The sequence below is a fragment of the Bufo gargarizans genome, chromosome 5 (assembly GCF_014858855.1).
Source record: "Bufo gargarizans isolate SCDJY-AF-19 chromosome 5, ASM1485885v1, whole genome shotgun sequence".
NCBI classification, from domain to species: Eukaryota; Metazoa; Chordata; class Amphibia; order Anura; family Bufonidae; genus Bufo; species Bufo gargarizans.
In genome coordinates this window covers 5,358,412-5,379,613 of record NC_058084.1, presented here as the reverse complement: position 1 = coordinate 5,379,613, position 21,202 = coordinate 5,358,412, and the positions used below count along the sequence as shown (strand labels likewise).

General features: G+C 42.4%; 1 protein-coding gene across 2 annotated transcripts in view; it reads left to right on the top strand.

Moving 5' to 3' along the window:
• Positions 1-3,109: 3,109 nt before the first annotated feature.
• The window catches only part of CYRIB (CYFIP related Rac1 interactor B), a 160,494-nt gene continuing 142,401 nt past the window's right edge, over positions 3,110-21,202 (top strand). The window contains exon 1 of one of the 2 annotated variants that reach the window (XM_044294758.1): positions 3,110-3,212. The gene's annotated coding sequence lies outside the window, so the exon portion shown is untranslated. The remainder of the gene's footprint in view (positions 3,213-21,202) is intronic. The other variant, XM_044294754.1, reaches the window with a different exon arrangement.

Below are 21,202 nucleotides of genomic sequence, written 5' to 3'. Positions count from 1 at the left end.
TTGCAATTGCCAGCTCACCGACTGTTGTGTGACGTGAGCACGCGCTGGAACTCCTCGTTCCACATGTTGGTCAGGATTTGTGAGCAGCAGAGGGCAGCAGTGGAATACCAGCTGCAACATGGTCGTCACCTTTCCAGTCAGCTTCCGCTCTTCACAAGCGACGAGTGGGCATGGATGTCTGACCTCTGTAAAGTTTTAAGCAACTTTGAGGAATCGACACAGCTGGTGAGCGGCGATGCCGCTATTATTAGCGTAACCATCCTACTTCTGTGTCTACTGAAACGCTCGCTGCTCACAATGAAGGCGGACGCTTTGCATGTGGAAGAGGTGGAAATGGGGGAAGACCACCCTCAGTTCGTCTTCTCAGTGCGAATTAGATGATGAGGAGGAGCAGGAGACGGTTGCCGCCACTACAGAGGGTAGTACCCGTAGAGGTTTATTCCATCTGTTCAGTGTGGATGGGCCGAAGAGGAGGAAGAGGATGAGGAGATTGAGAGTCATCCTCCTGATGAGGACAGCAAAGTCTTGTCTGTTGGGACTCTGGCACACATGGCTGACTTTATGTTATGCTGCCTTTCCCGTGACCCTCGCGTTATACGCATTTTGGCCAACACCGATTACTGGTTGTTCACCCTTCTCGACCCCCGCTACAAAGAGAACTTCTCATTTCTCATTCCTATGGTGGAGAGGACTAGCAAAATGGTGCAATACCAGAAGGTCCTTGTGGAAAAATTGCTCCAAAGATTTCCAGCTGACAACGCTGGCTGCAGAGTACGTAGTTCCTTGGGCAACCGAGGAGACGAGACGAGGGGAACACACAGCAGTTCCAACAGAGGCAAGGCAACACTCTCCAAGGCCTGGGACAGTTTCATGACACCCCGCCAGCACCCTGACCCTGATGAGCTGCCTACTGTCACAAAGAAGAGAAAAGTTTTGGAAGATGGTGAAGGAGAACATAGCAGACCGTGTCAGCGTCCTCAATGATCCCTCTGTGCCTTACAACCTTTGGGTGTCCAAGCTACACACGTGGCATGAAATGGCGCTCTACGCCTTGGAGGTATTTAGTGCTGCTGGGGGCATAATAACTGATAAGCGCATCCGCCTGTCAACTGAAAATGCCGACCGATTGACTCTTATAAAAATGAACAAGACCTGGATTGCCCCTGACTTCTCTACTCCACCAGAGGAAAGCAGCTCAACATAAAGGCACTCTAAATGTGGCTTTTATGGTGTACTGAATACACTGTATTCCCATGCACCCCTTTGACCACTATGATTCAATCTTCCTTTTCTCGTCCTCCTCCTCCATCATATCAACATGCTTATTAGGCTGCCCTCGCTCCTAATGTTTTACAGGGTCAGCTCAGCAGCGGGCCCTCACCCCTAATGTGTTAGAGGGTCACCAGCAGGCCCTCGCCTATAATGTTTTAGATGGTCAGATCAGCAGCAGGCTCTTGCCCTTGATGTTTTAGATGGTCAGCTCAGCAGCAGGCCCTCGCCCCTAATGTTTTAGATGGTCAGATCAGCAGGCCCTTGCCCCTAATGTTTTAGAGGGTCACTAGCAGGCCCTTGCTCCTAATGTTTTTGAGGGTCACCAACAGGCCATCAATTATAATTTTTCAAGGCTGTGTATGATGCCCTCCTTTATGTGTAACAAAGGGTGTATTGTAGTGCCGGTTCCTTGTAATTTTTGGCAGCCCTTTCCCTTAGTGCATAGGCTTTATGAGTGTAGGAGTCCCACTACCGTGAATGAGGCCCTCTTTTATGTGATATACAGGGTGTATCGGAGTGCATCTTCCTTGTAATTTTTGGCAGCACTTGCACTTTATATACAAGTAAATATACAGGAAAGAATGTTTCCTAACGATGTTTCCTCTAAAATTGTTTTTATCTTCGGTTTTGTGCGTATTAGTGTCAGTCTGTAAAAGTGGCGCACTACTCGGACAACATCGCTCCCAGCAGCGACCTGGGAGTCCAAGATGCATCCAGACATCCTCCCCATGCTGTTCCCATTTTGGTGGTGTCTCCATCAATTTCTGACCTTTACATATGAACACCCTCCCCTCTTCAGAGCAGGGGTTGCCTGGTTTAATGCTCTGGTTCTCCCATTGACTTCCATTGCTCTCTGGTGCTTTGTAGAGCACCCGAGCATCCCAATGTGTACTACTCGAGCACCCGAGCTCTATGGTGCTCGATCAACACTAGTTGGTATGAGCAAATAAGCTAGCTTTCCTTAACACCACTTTTGATACATTTCCTGCAATGAATGTTGCAGCAGGGTGCTTGCTTGACCTTGGGTTTAAGGAATAGGGGATAACTTTAACCCCTTTTCCGACATCTGCCGTACATGTACGGTGGATATCAGGTCTTTAAAGATGGCGCCCGCTTCACCCTCAGCTAATGTCCGCGATTGGTGGTTTTGCCGACCGTGGACTTTAAACCCCTCAGATGCCGTTGTCAAATGTGTCCACGGCATATGAGAGTGCAGAAAAACGAGAAGCGCGCTCTTCCAGGTTAGGAGTGTTTCCCCCAGACCTCATACGGATAAGTGAATTGAGAAATAAAAAAGTTACGGCTCCGGGAAGGGAGAGAGCAAAAAAATAAAAATAAACGCAAAGATGGAAAATCGCTTAGTCAGGAAAGGGTTAACACTTGGGACAAATCCCCTTAAATCTCTGCTTGTTTTGGGGTTGAGTCCAGCTCTTTCCATCATTCAGATAGACAGTGAATGGGGCAGTGCTCACCCATGTACACTACCACTCTGTTCACACAGGGGCACTGGTCCCAGTGGTCGCGCTCCCCGTGATTGTGCATTTATCGCCTATCCTGTATTACATACGAGGCTCTGGTCCATGAAGGATTTAGTCCACCCCTGGATTTGGGTCTGGGTCTGTATACATACTGGGGGACAGATTGCCTTCCTGCAGGTCTCCAGAGGGGGGTGCAGCCCACCTGCCCAGTGCATGAACCCCTGAGTGCTCACCCCCTGCAGCAGGCAGACTGGGGAAGGTGAGCTTCCTCTTCCTCCACCATGTGTCTCTTCCTTTTATAGAGATATTTCTCAGTAGCTGCTGCTCAGCACATCTCAGCCTCTGACGCTCAGATTCACCAACCCGGAAGCTCCTGTTACAGCAGAAATCAGAAGGAGAAGGAGCAGCTGAGAGCAGCCAGCAGCCCCCTGTGCCCAGCCCTGAGGAGGGGGTCCAGCCCAGGTACATGACCCCATGCATCCAGGGGGGGGGGGGGGTGGTGCCTGCAGACTGATGGGGTGCACTGTGTGCATGGATACAGGGGGTGATGGGCAGCTCCTGGGGTGGCACCTGCTGAGTATGGGATGTGAGTGCCATACATGTGTCAGTCAGGGTGCAGGAGATCTACCTGTATGCAAGGATCAGTATGTACGGTGTGAATGCACATTACATGTATAAACAGCTAAATAATATATATATACACATACACACAACTATATGTATGCATACCCGCTAAATGCATACATGCATATACACACACACAGCTATATACATATGTACTGTGTGTTCTCTGCATGTGTGTCAGTCAGGGGCAGGAGATCTACCTATCAGTATGTAATAATACATGCACACAGACACAACTATATGCAAGCATACCTATACAGGAAGCTAAATGCATACATGCATATACATACACATTATTAGATATATGTATTCGGGTATATACAGCTCACAGCTACAGGCACAGTTACATACATATTACATGCACATGCAACTATATACACACATACATATGCACAGCAAACTACATTGGATGTGCACACAGCTAAATACATACATATGTTAAATATAAATACCAACACACACATATACATACTAGATATAGACACACATGCACACAGACTACAGTAGGCATACACATACATTTCATATACGCAGATACAGCTAACTAGATACACACACACACGTACACAGCTATGCACACGTACCATACATACATATACTCACAGCTAGATACAAAACTAGAACTACACCCATAGCCATACACTAACACGTACAGTACATATATGTGCTCACATCCTGATGAGCTAGAACTGCACACATAGTCATACACACAGGGTGGATATGCAAAGACAGCTACACACACATACAGCTAGATACACACATATATTCATACACCATATGTTTATACATACAGATATACAAATAGATACAATTAGGTACATACTGTATACTCATGCAGGTAGATATACACAGACAGCTAAAAACAGATACATTCATACATACTGTACATACACACACACACCATACATACACTATAATACACACAATACATACACTATGATACACACACAATACATACACTATGATATACACACAATACATACACTATGATACACACACAATACATACACTATGATACACACACAATACATACACTATGATACACACACAATACATATACTATGATATACACACCATACATACACTATGATACACACACACACCATACATACACTATGATACACACACAATACATACACTATGATACACACACAATACATATACTATGATATACACACAATACATACACTATGATACACACACAATACATATACTATGATATACACACAATACATACACTATAATACACACAATACATACACTATGATACACACACAATACATACACTATGATATACACACAATACATACACTATAATACACACACACACCATACATACACTATGATACACACACAATACATATACTATGATACACACACAATACATATACTATGATACACACACAATACATACACTATTATACACACACCATACATGCACTATGATACACACACAATACATATACTATGATACACACACAATACATACACTATTATACACACACCATACATGCACTATGATACACACAATACATACACTTAGATACACACACACATACATACACTATGATACACACACACACACACACACAATACATACACTATGATATACACTATGATAAACACAATACATACACTATGATACACACACAATACATACACTATAATGCACACACAATACATACACTATGATACACACACAATACATACACTATAATACACACACAATACATACACTATGATACACACACAATACATACACTATGATACACGCACACAATATATACAGTATGATACACACACACCATACATGCACTATGATACACACAATACATACACTATGATACACACACAATACATACACTATGATACACACACAATACATACACTATGATACACACACAATACATACACTATGATACACACACAATACATACACTATGATACGCACACACAATACATGCACTATGATGCACACACACCATTCATACACTATGATACACACACCATACATACACTATGATACAATCACAATACATACATTATGATATACACACAATACATACACTATGATACACACACACACAATACATACACTATGATACACACACAATACATACACTATGATACACACACAATACATACACTATGATACACAGACACACAATACATACACTATGATACACACACACACACACAATACATACACTATGATACACACACAATACATACACTATTATACACACACACACAATACATACTCTATGATACACACACACAATACATACTCTATGATACACACACACCATACATACACTATGATACACACAATACATACACTATGATACACACACACACCATACATACACTATGATACACACACACAATACATACACTGATACACACACAATACATACACTATGATATACACACACAATACATACACTATGATACACACACACACAATACATACACTATGATACACACACACCATACATACACTGATACACACACAATACATACACTATGATATACACACACAATACATACACTATGATATACACACACCATACATACACTATGACACACACACACACACACCATACATACTCTATGATACACACACACCATACATACTCTATGATACACACACACCATACATACTCTATGATACACACACACCATACATACACTATGATACACACAATACATACACTATGATACACACACACCATACATACACTATGATACACACACACAATACATACACTGATACACACACAATACATACACTATGATATACACACACAATACATACACTATGATACACACACACCATACATACTCTATGATACACACACCATACATACACTATGATACACACACACAATACATACACTATGATACACACACACAATACATACACTGATACACACACAATACATACACTATGATATACACACACAATACATACACTATGATATACACACACCATACATACACTATGACACACACACACCATACATACACTATGATACACACACACCATACATACTCTATGATACACACACAATACATACTCTATGATACACACACACACACACACAATACATACTCTATGATACACGCACACCATACATACTCTATGATACACACACACCATACATACTCTATGATACACACACAATACATACTCTATGATACACACACACACACACACACACACACACAATACATACTCTATGATACACGCACACACACAATACATGCACACAGGTTAGCTAAGCTTGAACGCCTCTCCCTGCATGCCTGGCACAGTATGTGATGGTTCATTATAATCTGCCCTTAGTTTCCATGATATTCTTTATGTTTCATTCCTCCTCTTCGCCCTCAGTGTCTGGTTGTTGTCTGCGCCCCCTCTGGTGCCAGCCATGGAGGCTGTGTGATAATGTGAGGATTTGGGGATGTACCTGTGATACAGCAGGGCGGACGGTGAATACACAGGGATCTGTGTGTAATGTGCCTTGTATGTGTCAGGGGATAGGATGTGATGTGTGATGATGGCTGTTCTGTATCCAGTGTGAACCCCTCCTGTGCTATGTGATGTGTGTCGCTTTCCACACCCAGCCTGTGATACAATGTTCCAATTATCGTCCCTATTATTATATAGAGTATTATATTACTATAATTATTGCTGGTCTCTATATCTATTAGATCACCTGTAAATCTGCCCTTTGTTACGACGTTACACTCGGTGCCAAATTTCCCAGACCAATCTTTCTCTATCATTTGCAAAGTAGAAAAAAGGTGGGCATTTCTTTACAGCCACATACAGGGCGACTTCTGAAAACGTCACCATTGTAGCCCTGTCCATAGCAAACCTGCGTCAGTGTCACATTCATCAGCATGAGAATGAACACATGATGCCCCGATTGGCGCCTATGGTGTCAGTGCATTTGCCCCAGTCTGTATCTTTAGCCTGTGATACATTGCTGCAGTTACTATTATTACTACGTTTGTGGATCTGGGCACGCACGATGCAACATTGACCTCTGTGACATTGAACATGATGATTGTTTCCTGCTGGAAGTGGCACAGTAGCTAATTGGCAAATAATCACTCAATTGTCGTTTGTCATTATCATCAGTTGTCAAGTGTCCTGATTATTAACTGTTCAGCTGCTGGCTTGGCTTTCTCCTCTCTGAAGTCGTATTCCAGTACTGTAATGTGCTTTACATTAGGGTGTGTACAGCGGAGGACATAACTCCCGGTGTGCCCATGGGAAAACATTTCTGTTACACGACCATGTAATAGACCTGGTTGCTTGCATTGGCCTCTCTATTCTGCCTATTAGAGAGGATCCCAAGTAAGGGACCCCACTCTATGGCAGCCATATTCACTGATTGGGATGCCCCTTTAAAGGGCATCTGTCAGCAATTTTGTCCCTATGACACTGGCTGACCTGTTCCATGTGCGCTTGGCAGCTGGAGACATCTGTGTTGGTCCCATGTTCCTATGTGCCCGCATTGCTGAGAAAGATGATGTCTAATTATATGCAAATGAGCCTCTAGGAGCAACGGGGGCGTTACCATTACACCTAGAGGCTCTGCTCTCTCTGCAACTGCCGCACCCCCTGCACTTTGATTGACAGGACCCGGCAGTGTAAACTTCATCACACCTGGTCCTGTAAATCAAAGTGCAGACAGTGTGGCAGTTGCAGAGAGACCAGAGTCTCTAGGTGTAATGGTAACGCCCCCGTTGCTCTTAGAGGCTCATTTGCATATATTAAAACATCATATTTCTCAGCAATGCGGACACATAGGAACATGGGACCAACACAGACGTCTTCATCTGCCGAGCGCACATGGAACAGGTCAGCCAGTGTCACAGGTGCAAAACTGCTGACAGATGCCCTCTAATGCAGTATAGTATACACTGAGAAACATTTGTGATGTGTTTCATATTTCACTTGGATGGAACCAATGAATCGGGAGCTCACATTGCAAATCTAGAGAGGTCGAAACGATTTTCTTGTCTCTCTTGGTTGCTACAGACACAGTGATTTTTGGGGACCACTAATGGTTGGGTGATTTACCTTCATGGGTGCATTCATGCGGCTACGTCCGTTTTGCCGAACCGCAAAACATAGACACTACCCATGTGTACCCTGCATGGTTATGTGGACCCATTGACTTCAGTGGAGCAACCAGAGATGGGACATGAAGCACGCGGAAGCCCTTCAGCAAAATGGACACGTCCGTGGGGCTACACCCTTATCTGGAGCCACCGTCAGAGGCAGGACTTGAAGCCCCCTGGGTCCTGGGTCCCCACCTCCCATGTGCCATTGGTAATACAGGTATCTTCTTGTGTGGCAGATGTCCCTTTGAGCCCCTTGAGCACCTGTGCCAAGGTGTCACTGCCCATTATTATAACTCCCCTGCCAACATTGATCTCTTGATACCTTGATTACAAGGTAGAAACATAAGGAGAGGGGGAGACCAGAGCAGTTATCTGGGAACTGGTCTGAGAACCCCCCTAACCCATGAGTCAGGGTATGGATGGGGTCCCAGATCTTGAATCCTTACCCATGGTATTTGCAGACTATCCAGTCCATTGAAACAATAGGTGAAATCTCACTTTAGGAACCCTTTTTTTCTGCTCTATGCAACTGTATTTTTTAACATAGAAGGGAAAATGTCTTTGATGTGGAAATATTTGTAGCCAGAGGCATTGCTTGAAGCTCCTGAACCCCAATGCAACATCATTACCACAGCCCCCACCCAATCTGTGACATAGCAGTGTGTGAGCTGCATAGGGGTTTTATATGTATAAAGAGAGCTATCGCTATATTCTGTTGTGAGCCATCATGGTCTCTGTACAGCGATAAAATGGTACTTTTGAATCAAAATGTTGCCACCACACCTCTGCGCTGCGCCTTTATGATAGTTTTGCTCGCTTTGGTGCCCCTAAATGTAAGGCCCATGTACAACTTTGCACATTGCACCCTAAATAGCTACACGACTGTTTGTAGCTTACAGTATGGTGTCTATTATTTTAGAATGCTAAAGGGGTTAATGGTAACACCCCTGGTGGCCAAGGGCAGTTAGGAGGATGACTGAGACATCCTATGTGTCTTAGGGCAATGATTTTAATTGGTTGGGTTAAATATCTTGTGGTTTAAGAAAGTAAAGTGTTTAATGGTAGCTTCCTTGTTGGGCCAGTGAAGGGAGGGTTAAATAGCTAGTGGTTAATGTTAACATTCCTAGTGGTCTGGGGCAGTGAAAATGTGGATGGTGGCATCCTTGACAGTCTAGAGTGGAAATTGTGTATGGAGGTACCATTGGTGGTCTAGGGCAATGAAAATGTAGATGGTGGCATCCTTGACAGTCTAGAGTAGAAATGGTGTATGGAGGTATCATTGGTGGTCTAGGGCAGTGAAAATATAGATGGCGGCATCCTTGACAGTCTAGAGTAGAAATGGTATATGGAGGTATCATTGGTGGTCTAGGACAGTGAACATGTAAATGGTGGCATCCTTGACAGTCTAGAGTAGAAATGGTGTATGGAGGTACCATTGGTGGTCTAGGGCAATGAAAATGTAGATGGTGGCATCCTTGACAGTCTAGAGTAGAAATGGTGTATAGAGGTATCATTGGTGGTCTAGGGCAGTAAAAATGCAGATGGCGGCAGCCTTGACAGTCTAGAGTAGAAATGGTGTATGGAGGTATCACGGGTGGTCTAGGGCAGTGAAAATGTAGATGGTGGCATCCTTGACAGTCTAGAGTAGAAATGGTGTATGGAGGTACCATTGGTGGTCTAGGGCAGTGAAAATGTAGGTGGTGGAATCCTTGACAGTCTAGAGTAGAAATGGTGTATGGAGGTATCATTGGTGGTCTGGGGCAGTGAAAATGTGGATGGTGTCATCTCTGGTAGTCTAGGACAGTGAAAAGGTAGATGCGCATCCTTGTAGTCTACAGTACAACAGGTATGAATAGCAATGTACATGGTGGTTACAGTTGGTTTAGAAAGATAATCCCTGGTGGCATGGAGGTTAAAGAGCATCTGTCAGCACGATTAACCCTATTAAACCAGGCATACTGACTGTAATGGTTGACCATGTTCAGTTAAATGAACCTTGTCTTGTTGAAATTCGTGGCCCCATTTAAAAAAAAATCTGCAGTTTATTTTATATGCCAATGAGGGGCTCACCGCACCGAGGAGCCTACCTAGCAGCTCGGAGCACTGCTTCACCACAGTATTTCCCGCTTAACCACTCTCCCTTCCCCTTAAGAGACAGGGCCCGGCATCCTCACTCTCTCCCCACCTGCCATTGTCATACTGCGCATGCGCTGACGAATGATCACTCAGCGCTTGCGCAGTATATCTCACTACTGGCATGCAACAATGGCATTCGGATCTCATTATCAGGGAAAGCTGACCGAGATGTAGTACAATGGAAAGTTCACCAAGTGTAATAGGGTTGATCATGCTGGCTGATGCTCATTAAATACCTGGGGACTAGTGGTTACTTACTTCGCCGCCGATGTGTTGCTGTGACAGGAATCTGAATGGACAGTTCCGATTAGGAAGATGACATTGAGCTTCCTCTTGCTGTGCAAATCAGTACATGGCAGAATGCAGAGGCGTCCTTATACACTGCTGCACAATGCTCACGCGTTTCAGGCCCATATAATACACAAACGTTTTTTTCCGTTCTGTATACGGAACCATTCCTTTCAATGGTTCTGCAAAAAAAACGGAATGTACTCTGTATGCTTTTCCGTTCCGTTGAAAGATAGAACATGTCCTATTCTTGCCCGCAAATCACTTTCCGTGGCTCCATTCAAGTCAATGGGTCCGCTAAAAAAACGCAACACATACGGAATGTATTCCGTATGTCTTCTGTATCCGTTCCGTTTTTGCGGAACCATCTATTGAAAATGTTGCCCAGCCCAACTTTTTCTATGTAATTACTGTATATGCCATACGGAAAAACGGAATGGAACTGGAAACACTACTGAAAAAAAAAAAAAGGGAAAACGGATCCGGGAAAAATGGCATGCAAAACACTTTAAAAAGACATGTGGTCGTGTGAATGAGCCCTTTTTGGGAAATTTAGGGGAGGAGGGCGTCCTCTGTTGGTCATCTCTTGGCCAGAGTTGAGAGCGGTTACCTGGAGGTCCCGTTGTGTCTTGAAATACACCGACAACCCATTATTTTGAATGGGCAAGGTGTAATACCTCAATTCTCCTGTGGCGGTGCTGCGTAGAAAGTAACTACTTATTGGCATGACGGTCCCATAACACAGATACAATGTAATTAGCTTATTGTTAAGGGAGAACAGTTTCATATCACAGAGGCTGAATAATCACGAGAATGCAGGATCTGATGGGACTCAATTTTATTTTTTCTGATTGTAGACTTTTTTTTTTTATTACATTTTTTTCATACATGAAGATGACTCTTTCACTTTTATCGGAGGGTGTTGTGGACATGCTGTGTGACCTGTTCAGAGGTCGCTGTGCAAGGAGAGTGTCCATCACCTATTGTGAATGGTGGATGATGTGTTACCTATATATAGGCATTACCTGTCATCACCCTGCCTATGATTATAATGAGATGACTGCTGAGAGGTTATCTCTACAGAATAGGAAGTGTCAGCCTGTTGTAAGGCTCAGAACTCAGAGTGAAAACTGAAAACTTTAAGGAAAGATTTCAAATTAGGGAGTGTTATGGAAAATGAAAAATAAGAATCACAAAACTATGGTTAATATAAAAAATGATTAAAACTATTTTCTGTTATTTCTTGAAAACATCCCCTTTAAGGGAGTGGCGGCAAATACCCCTGGAGGTTGGCAACATGTTGGAAAAACTATATGCCAGATCTAGTTATGACGGCCCATGGGTTATGTTTATGAGTATGGTTGAGTTTAGAAACAGTCAGCAAGTTTCTTTTTAGAGACATTAATTATGCTGCAGTTTAAGGTACTTTCACACTTGCGTTAAACTTTTCCGGCATTGAGTTCCATCCTAGGGGCTCTATACCGGAAAAAAACTTTTCTGAATGGAGAGCAATCCGTTCAGGATGTCTTCAGTTCAGTCACTGTACGTTTTTTTGACGGAGAAAATACCGCAGCATGCTGCAGTATTTACTCCGTCTAAAATTCCGGAACACCGGAACCGGCATTATTTTTTATTGAAATGCATTAATGCCGGTTCCAGCCCCAAGTGTTCCGGAAAAACGGAATGCGCAGACCTTTAAAAACGTGAAAAAGATAAATACCGGATCCGTTTTTTCCGGATGACAACTGGAGAGATGGATCCGTTCTTACAATACATTTGTGTGACGGATCCGCATCCGGATCCGTCTACAAATGGTATCCGTTTGCATACAGATTGCCGGATCTGGCGATGGAACGGCCTGCCGGAATCCAACAACGCAAGTGTGAAAGCACCCTAGGCTGAGCTGTGATAATGCAGACAGCAGTTAGTTTTCCCTACATCATATTACTGTAAAGCTCTGAGTGTAAAGACAATGCTTCCCAAAATGAAGTTCTCCACAAGATGTTGTGAAGGGAGGTTTCAGCTCTGAAGCCTGTAAAATTGTGAATTCAGCTATTGAGTATAGCACAGGCTGTTACTCAGGATCAGTTCAGGGTAAGTAGTGTAATATATTATTATATATGCAGCAGCAGAATAGTGAATGCAGCTCTGGAGTATAATACAGGATGTAACTCACCCGAACACTTGTGGGTAGAGTTGGAGAAAAAGCTGTATTCGTACCCAAGTGAGTCGACCAGTATGCACCAACATTGGGGACGTGTAGAAGAGACCTGGGAACAGATTTTGGTCGAGACATGATTGAATCTTATCGAGAGCATGCCCAGAAGGATTCCGGCAGTGCTGAAACCCAAAGGTGGAGTCATAAAAATGTAGAATTTTAGGAGCAAAACAGTAACAATGCAGTTACATGAGAAGAATCTTCAGAACTATGGAGCCTGAAAGTCAAAAGTGCAGAACATTGTTACTCTTTTGCTCATCAGTGTATATACGGTAACTTCATCAGCAGAGAAGTGAGTGCAGCTCTGGAGTATAATACAGGATATAATACAGGACCAGGATCAGTACGGGATAAGTACTGTAATGTATGTACATAGTGACTCCACCAGCAGAATAGTGAGTGCAGCTCTGGAGTATAATACAGGATGTAACTCAGGATCAGTACAGGATAAGTAATGTAATGTATGTACACAGTGACTCCACCAGCAGAATAGTGAGTGCAGCTCTGGAGTATAATACAGGATGTAACTCAGGATCAGTACAGGATAAGTAATGTAATGTATGTACACAGTGACTCCACCAGCAGAATAGTGAGTGCAGCTCTGGAGTATAATACAGGATGTAACTCAGGATCAGTACAGGATAAGTAATGTAATGTATGTACACAGTGACTCCACCAGCAGAATAGTGAGTGCAGCTCTGGAGTATAATACAGGATATAACTCAGGATCAGTACAGGATAAGTAATGTAATGTATGTACACAGTGACTCCACCAGCAGAATAGTGAGTGCAGCTCTGGAGTATAATACAGGATGTAACTCAGGATCAGTACAGGATAAGTAATGTAATGTATGTACACAGTGACTCCACCAGCAGAATAGTGAGTGGAGCTCTGCAGTATAATACAGGATGTAACTCAGGATCAGTACAGGATAAGTAATGTAATGTATGTACACAGTGACTCCACCAGCAGAATAGTGAGTGCAGCTCTGGAGTATAATACAGGATGTAACTCAGGATCAGTACAGGATAAGTAATGTAATGTATGTACACAGTGACTCCACCAGCAGAATAGTGAGTGCAGCTCTGCAGTATAATACAGGATGTCACTCAGGATTAGTACAGGATAAGTAATGTAATGTATGTACACAGTGACTGCACCAGCAGAATAGTGAGTGCAGCTCTGGAGTATAGTAGAGGATATAACTCAGGATAAATCAGCAGAGAATAAATAATGTATTTGTCAAATAACTGTTGCAAGCAGCGTTTTCCTGTCCGCGATGTGGTGCGGAGCAAGACGGATCCTTCCTGACACAATAGAAAACTGATCCGTCCCCCATTGACTTTCAATGGTGTTCATGACTGATCCATCATGGCTATAGAATAATACAACTGGATCCGTTCATGACGGATGCATGCGATTGTATTATTGTAACGGAAGCGCTTTTGCAGATCCATGACGGATCTTAAAAAAATGCTAATGTGAAATTAGCCTTATTTGCATCAGAGTGCCATATCCTCTGCAGGGGGTAAAGGGTTAATCCGTCATTCTTCCTCATTAGCTGAGGTGTGTGAACTTCCTCTATACATCGTGAGATGTGAGACTAGAGCAGTGTTGACTTGCACACATCGGAGGTGTAGGTAGTCGCTGTTGGGCAGGATGTGTTGTGCAAGTGTGCCCAGAATGACTGGTCAGTTCCTGCTTGTCTTACCCATGCACCATATACCAGACAGTATACACTGCTAGGTGTTGTAATAGCTCTGCTGGGATACAAGTATGCTATGTCAGTGGGAGGTCATAGATTAGGAAATGTACTGACCATAATGCAGCAATAAGATTGGAAAGAGGAAATCATTTCCAAATATAGTTTTATACTGTTCAGACCAAAACTATCTGTCTGTCTGGACATAAAGTAAAATGATAAAGTTCTGGGTCCCCTCAGCCTCCACTAGAGGGAGCTCACTGCATATCATTTTTTATTGACCTGAATATTGACCTGTTTTGCAGTACACTTCAGTGCTCCCTCTAGTGGTGGTTCCAGAAAGCATGTTACCGTTTTAAGGGAGCGCGTCATCAGCTTTTATGGTATCTAACTGACTGGTTGCATGATGATTGGATAGAACAGTTTAAGGCCGGTATGTGATGTATGCAGTTCCGCTTCCTGCAGCGGTCCCAGTGGTCATGTGACCACAGGGGGCCGGGAGTTTGCAGAGCTGGCTAGGTTGTACAACTTCTCGGAGGGGTGTATTCCCCCTGTAACTGGGGCTAATTTGTCAGCTCCAGTTACAGGAGAAATCAGTAGTAAATGTGAAAAAAACCTTATGGGGGCACAAAGTGTAAAATAAAACAAAAATAAATAAATAAAGATAAAATTAAAAAAAATATAAGAAAAATGCTTCCACATGCCGCAGTGCAGGTTCTAGCCCCGCCCCAAGCACCATAACCCATGTATACTAAATATCAAAACGACCATTATGAAAAGGGGATACAATAAAAAAAAAATATATATTATTAAAAATAACTCTCGCCGGAGCACTGCACCCTTTCACTGTTTGCCACTTGTGGCCAGGCACTGAGCCTCAGTCATGTTGAGAGCTGATCCCCCACCTATCTGATATTGATGGCCTGCGCTAAGGATAGGCTACCAAGTTTGTAGTCCTGGAAAACTCTTTTAAAGCAAAATGCTGCCGATCACCAGACAAATCATTTGACAGGTGATCACATCTTTTATGTGGCACCGAAAATCCCCCTTTTTCGGCAGAAGATTGCCCTGTGTAAACGAGGGATGCGCTGCCAACCTCGTGCAAAGTAAGTGGATCTTAATAAGAATCGTTTGTTCCCCGTGTCACTTTGCATTAGGCTGTGTGAAAAGCCCTTTAAGACCCCATTATTGGTCTGATATCTGCTGCTATAGATATTATTTCTGCCAGGAGAGCGGTGATATAGTAGGTGAGTTCATAAAATGATTAACTGCAGTTATAAAACTCCTCTTCCTCACGCTGTCTATACGATCTGTGAGTGTTGTATGCAGAATCTTCAGTGTATTTGTATGAGATGCAGCTTCACACTGCTCTCGCCTTATTCACACTATGACTTAACTGTGGGTACTTTGTGAAGAACCTGCAGCACATGTCTGTCAGATGTAGTTTCACACTGCCTTTCAATACTATATGTGACTGCTGTGTTCTTTATCTCCATTGTATTTTTACATGTAGCTTTATATTGCTCTCCCCATACTGACGTTGCCTATCTCTCTACTATCTGTGTGTAATGTGTGCAGAATCTCCAGTGTATCTCTGTGAGATGTAGCTTCACATTGCTCTCCCCAGACTGACGTTGCCTGTCTCTACTATCTGTGTGTCATGTGTGCAGAATCTCCAATGTATCACTATGAGGCTTCATTCACACGTCTGTGGAACACGGTCCATGAGATACCGGACTGGCATCCTGCGTAGTGCAGGAGCGCACAGTGTCATTCTGTACTGCGGAGGGGGCACAAAGCGCACGGCGTCATAGCAACCAATGATGCTGTGCGCTCCTGCACTAGGCAGGATGCCATTCCGGTATCTCACGAACCGTGTTCCACGGACGTGTGAATGGAGCCTGAGATGTAGCTTCACATTGCTCTCCCCAAACTTATATTGCCTGCATCTACTATCTGTGTGTGATGTGTGCAGAATCTCCAGTGTATCTCTGTGAGATGTAGCTTCACATTGCTCCCCCCAGACTGACGTTGCCTGTCTCTACTATCTGTGTGTCATGTGTACAGAATCTCCAGTGTATCTCTATGAGATATACCTTCACATTGCTCTCCCCAGACTGACGTTGCCTGTCTCTACTATCTGTGTGTGATGTGTGCAGAATCTCCAGTGTATCTCTGTGAGATGTAGCTTCACATTGCTCCCCCCAGACTGATGTTGCCTGCATCTACTATCTGTGTGTGATGTGTGCAGAATCTCCAGTGTATCTCTGTGAGATGTAGCTTTACATTGCAATCCCCTGACTCGCACTGCTTGTCAATGCTATTTGTCAATACTGTGTGAGGCATCTCTTGGGTATTTCTATGAGATGCAACTTCAGTCTGTCTTCCCTGCCTCAAGCTGGTAAGAACTGATGGGAAAACTTATCATAGGCAGAAATCGGGGAGACAGGCTGAAGCTGCATGACATAGGGAATAGACTTAGAATATGTACAGTGACTAAGGAGGGGTAGGCAGCAGTTCTATGTCACTGATTTATCGCTGATAGTCTAAGTGTGATGAAACACCACCCCTTTCAAACCAGAGGCATGATGGAAAATATATAGGCTGCATTAGGGGAACCATATATGAAGGGAAGAAGGGATCAAGATTCTTGGTATTTTGGCTCAGGTCAAATGTGTTCACCCCAACATATTGTGGGGTCTCATATGTCATCTTTGACTGCAACAAAGACCACCTCTGTCCATATGCCGAGAATTGAAGTAGCAATTGCTTTTGTGTACATTTAAATATGAACAGATTTCAGAGATCAGGACGAACTGAACGCTATGGAAAGTTCTTTGACAGCTTCTCCAAAATGTGATATCAGGTAAGTGTGAAGCCAGGGGGAACAACAGAAGAGGAAGTTACAGCCCGTCACTTCCCCTTTCACATGTCAGTAAATGACAATTCTACCTGAAACCTGCAAACATATGATTTATACTTCTGTTATACAGTAATAGTCTGGTGTTAACATAGGGAATGGGAGCTGGCAAGTGACCTGGCATGTCTGATTAACTGATAACTCCTCCTGAATGGACTGATTTCTGTAAACCAGTTTTATAGTAGTTATATTCTTGTACATAGGAGCAGTATTATAGTAGTTATATTCCTGTACATAGGAGCAGTATTATAGTAGTTATATTCTTGTACATAGGAGGCAGTGTTATAGTAGTTATATTCTTGTACATAGGAGGCAGTATTATAGTAGTTATAGTCTTGTACATAGGAGGCAGTATTATAGTAGTTATATTCTTGTACATAGGAGCAGTATTATAGTAGTTATATTATTGTACATAGGAGCAGTATTATAGTAGTTATATTCTTGTACATAGGAGGCAGTATTATAGTAGTTATATTCTTGTACATAGGAGCAGTATTATAGTAGTTATATTCTTGTACATAGGAGCAGTATTATAGTAGTTATATTCTTGTACATAGGAGCAGTATTATAGTAGTTATATTCTTGTACATAGGAGGCAGTATTATAGTAGTTATATTCTTGTACATAGGAGGCAGTATTATAGTAGTTATATTCTTGTACATAGGAGCAGTATTATAGTAGTTATATTATTGTACATAGGAGCAGTATTATAGTAGTTATATTCTTGTACATAGGAGGCAGTATTATAGTAGTTATATTCTTGTACATAGGAGCAGTATTATAGTAGTTATATTCTTGTACATAGTAGCAGTATTATAGTAGTTATATTCTTGTACATAGGAGCAGTATTATAGCACTTATATTCTTGTACATAGGAGCAGTATTATAGTAGTTATATTCTTGTACATAGGAACAGTATTATAATAGTTATATTCTTGTACGTAGGAGCAGTATTATAGTAGTTATATTCTTGCACATAGGAGGCAGTATTATTGTAGTTATATTCTTGTACATAAGAGCAGTATTATAGTAGTTATATTCTTGTACATAGGAGCAGTATTATAGTAGTTATATTCTTGTACATAGGAGCAGTATTATAGTAGTTATATTCTTGTACATAGGAGCAGTATTATAGTAGTTATATTCTTGTATATAGAAGCAGTATTATAGTAGTTATAGTCTTGTACATAGGAGCAGTATTATAGTAGTTACAGTCAGGTCCATAAATATTGGGACATCACCACAATTCTAACATTTTCGGCTCTATACACCACCACAAAGGATTTAAAATGAAACGAACAAGATGTGCTTTACCTGCAGACTGTCAGCTTTAATTTGAGGGTATTTACATCAAAATCAGGTGAACGGTGCAGGAATTACAGCAGTTGCATCTGTGCCTCCCATTTGTTAAGGAACCAAAAGTAATGGGACAGAATAATAATCATAAATAAACTTTCACTTTTTAATACTTGGTTGCAAATCCTTTGCAGTCATTTACAGCCTGAAGTCTGGAACGCATAGACATCACCAGACGCTGGGTTTCATCCCTGGAGATGCTCTGCCGGGCCTCTACTGCAACTGTCTTCAGTTCCTGCTTGTTCTTGGGGCATTTTCCCTTCAGTTTTGTCTTCAGCAAGTGAAATGCATGCTCAATCGGATTCAGGTCAGGTAATTGACTCGGCCATTGCATAACATTCCACTTCTTTCCCTTAAAAAACTCTTTGTTTGCTTTTGCAGTATGCGTTGGGTCATTGTCCATCTGCACTGTGAAGACCGTCCAATGAGTTCTGAAGCATTTGGCTGAATATGAGCAGATAATATTGCCCGAAACACTTCAGAATTCATCCTGCTGCTTTTGTCAGCAGTCACATCATCAATAAATACAAGAGAACCAGTTCCATTGGCAGCCATACATGCCCACGCCATGACACTACCACCACCATGCTTCACTGATGAGGTGGTATGCTTAGGATCATGAGCAGTTCCTTTCCTTCTCCATACTCTTCTCTTCCCATCACTCTGGTACAAGTTGATCTTGGTCTCATCTGTCCATAGGATGTTGTTCCAGAACTGTGAAGGCTTTTTTAGATGTCGTTTGGCAAACTCTAATCTGGCCTTCCTGTTTTTGAGGCTCACCAATGGTTTACATCTTGTGGTGAACCCTCTGTATTCACTCTGGTGAAGTCTTCTCTTGATTCATGACTTTGACACACATACACCTACCTCCTGGAGAGTCTTCTTGATCTGGCCAACTGTTGTGAAGGGTGTTTTCTTCACCAGGGAGAATTATTCGGTCATCCACCACAGTTGTTTTCCGTGGTCTTTGGGTCTTTTGGTGTTGCTGAGCTCACCGGTGCGTACCTTCTTTTTAAGAATGTTCCAAACAGTTGTTTTGGCCAGGCCTAATGTTTTTGCTATCTCTCTGATGGGTTTGTTGTGTTTTTCAGCCTAATGATGGCTGCTTCACTGATAGTGACCGCTCTTTGGATCTCATCTTGAGAGTTGACAGCAACAGATTCCAAATGCAAACAGCAGACTGGAAATGAACTCTGGACCTTTTATCTGCTCATTGTAATTGGGATAATGAGGGAATAACACACACCTGGCCATGGAACAGCTGAGAAGCCAAGTGTCCCATTACTTTTGGTCCCTTAACAAGTGGGAGGCACAGATGCAAACTGCTGTAATTCCTGCACCGTTCACCTGATTTGGATGTAAATATCCTCAAATTAAAGCTGACACTCTGCAGGTAAAGCACATCTTGTTAGCTTCATTTCAAATCCACTGTGGTGGTGTATAGAGCCAAAAATGTGTTGGTGTCCCAATATATATGGACCTGACTGTATATTCTTGTAGTTAGGAGCAGTATTATAGTAGTTATACCTTTTTTTTCTGTAGGAGGCAGTATTATAGTAGATCTCCACCTATTTCGGCAGCTTATACAGAGAGCATTATTCAGCTGAGATGAGGCATTGTGCAATAAATACACTTCGCAGCTGTTGACATCTGCGTCAGAAGCATTTTTTAGAATTTTTTTTTTTACCATAAAGTGACGTAATAGTGAATGGAAACCTGATGGACCTGATGGTCTTCCAATGCCATAAGTCTTAGTATGTGCTGTAATGAAAGTTTCCATTATTTTAATTGTTCTGCTCCTCTAACAGAAACCACTAGTGGTAATGCGAATGCTGCCTTAGCTTAGTAATGTCCCATTAAAGGGCGGGTTTAGTGCATTATTTCATATTTACATGCAGATAAATTGCTTTTAAGGGGTTTAAATAAATGGGCTGATAAATTCCAATGTCCGCAAGAGAAAGAAAAAAAAATCACACTGAAGATGCTAAAATAGCTGTTTATAGTAAGGTACCATTATATTGACTATTGAAAACCATACTTTCTGACAGTAATAGCTGCAAGTTTGTCT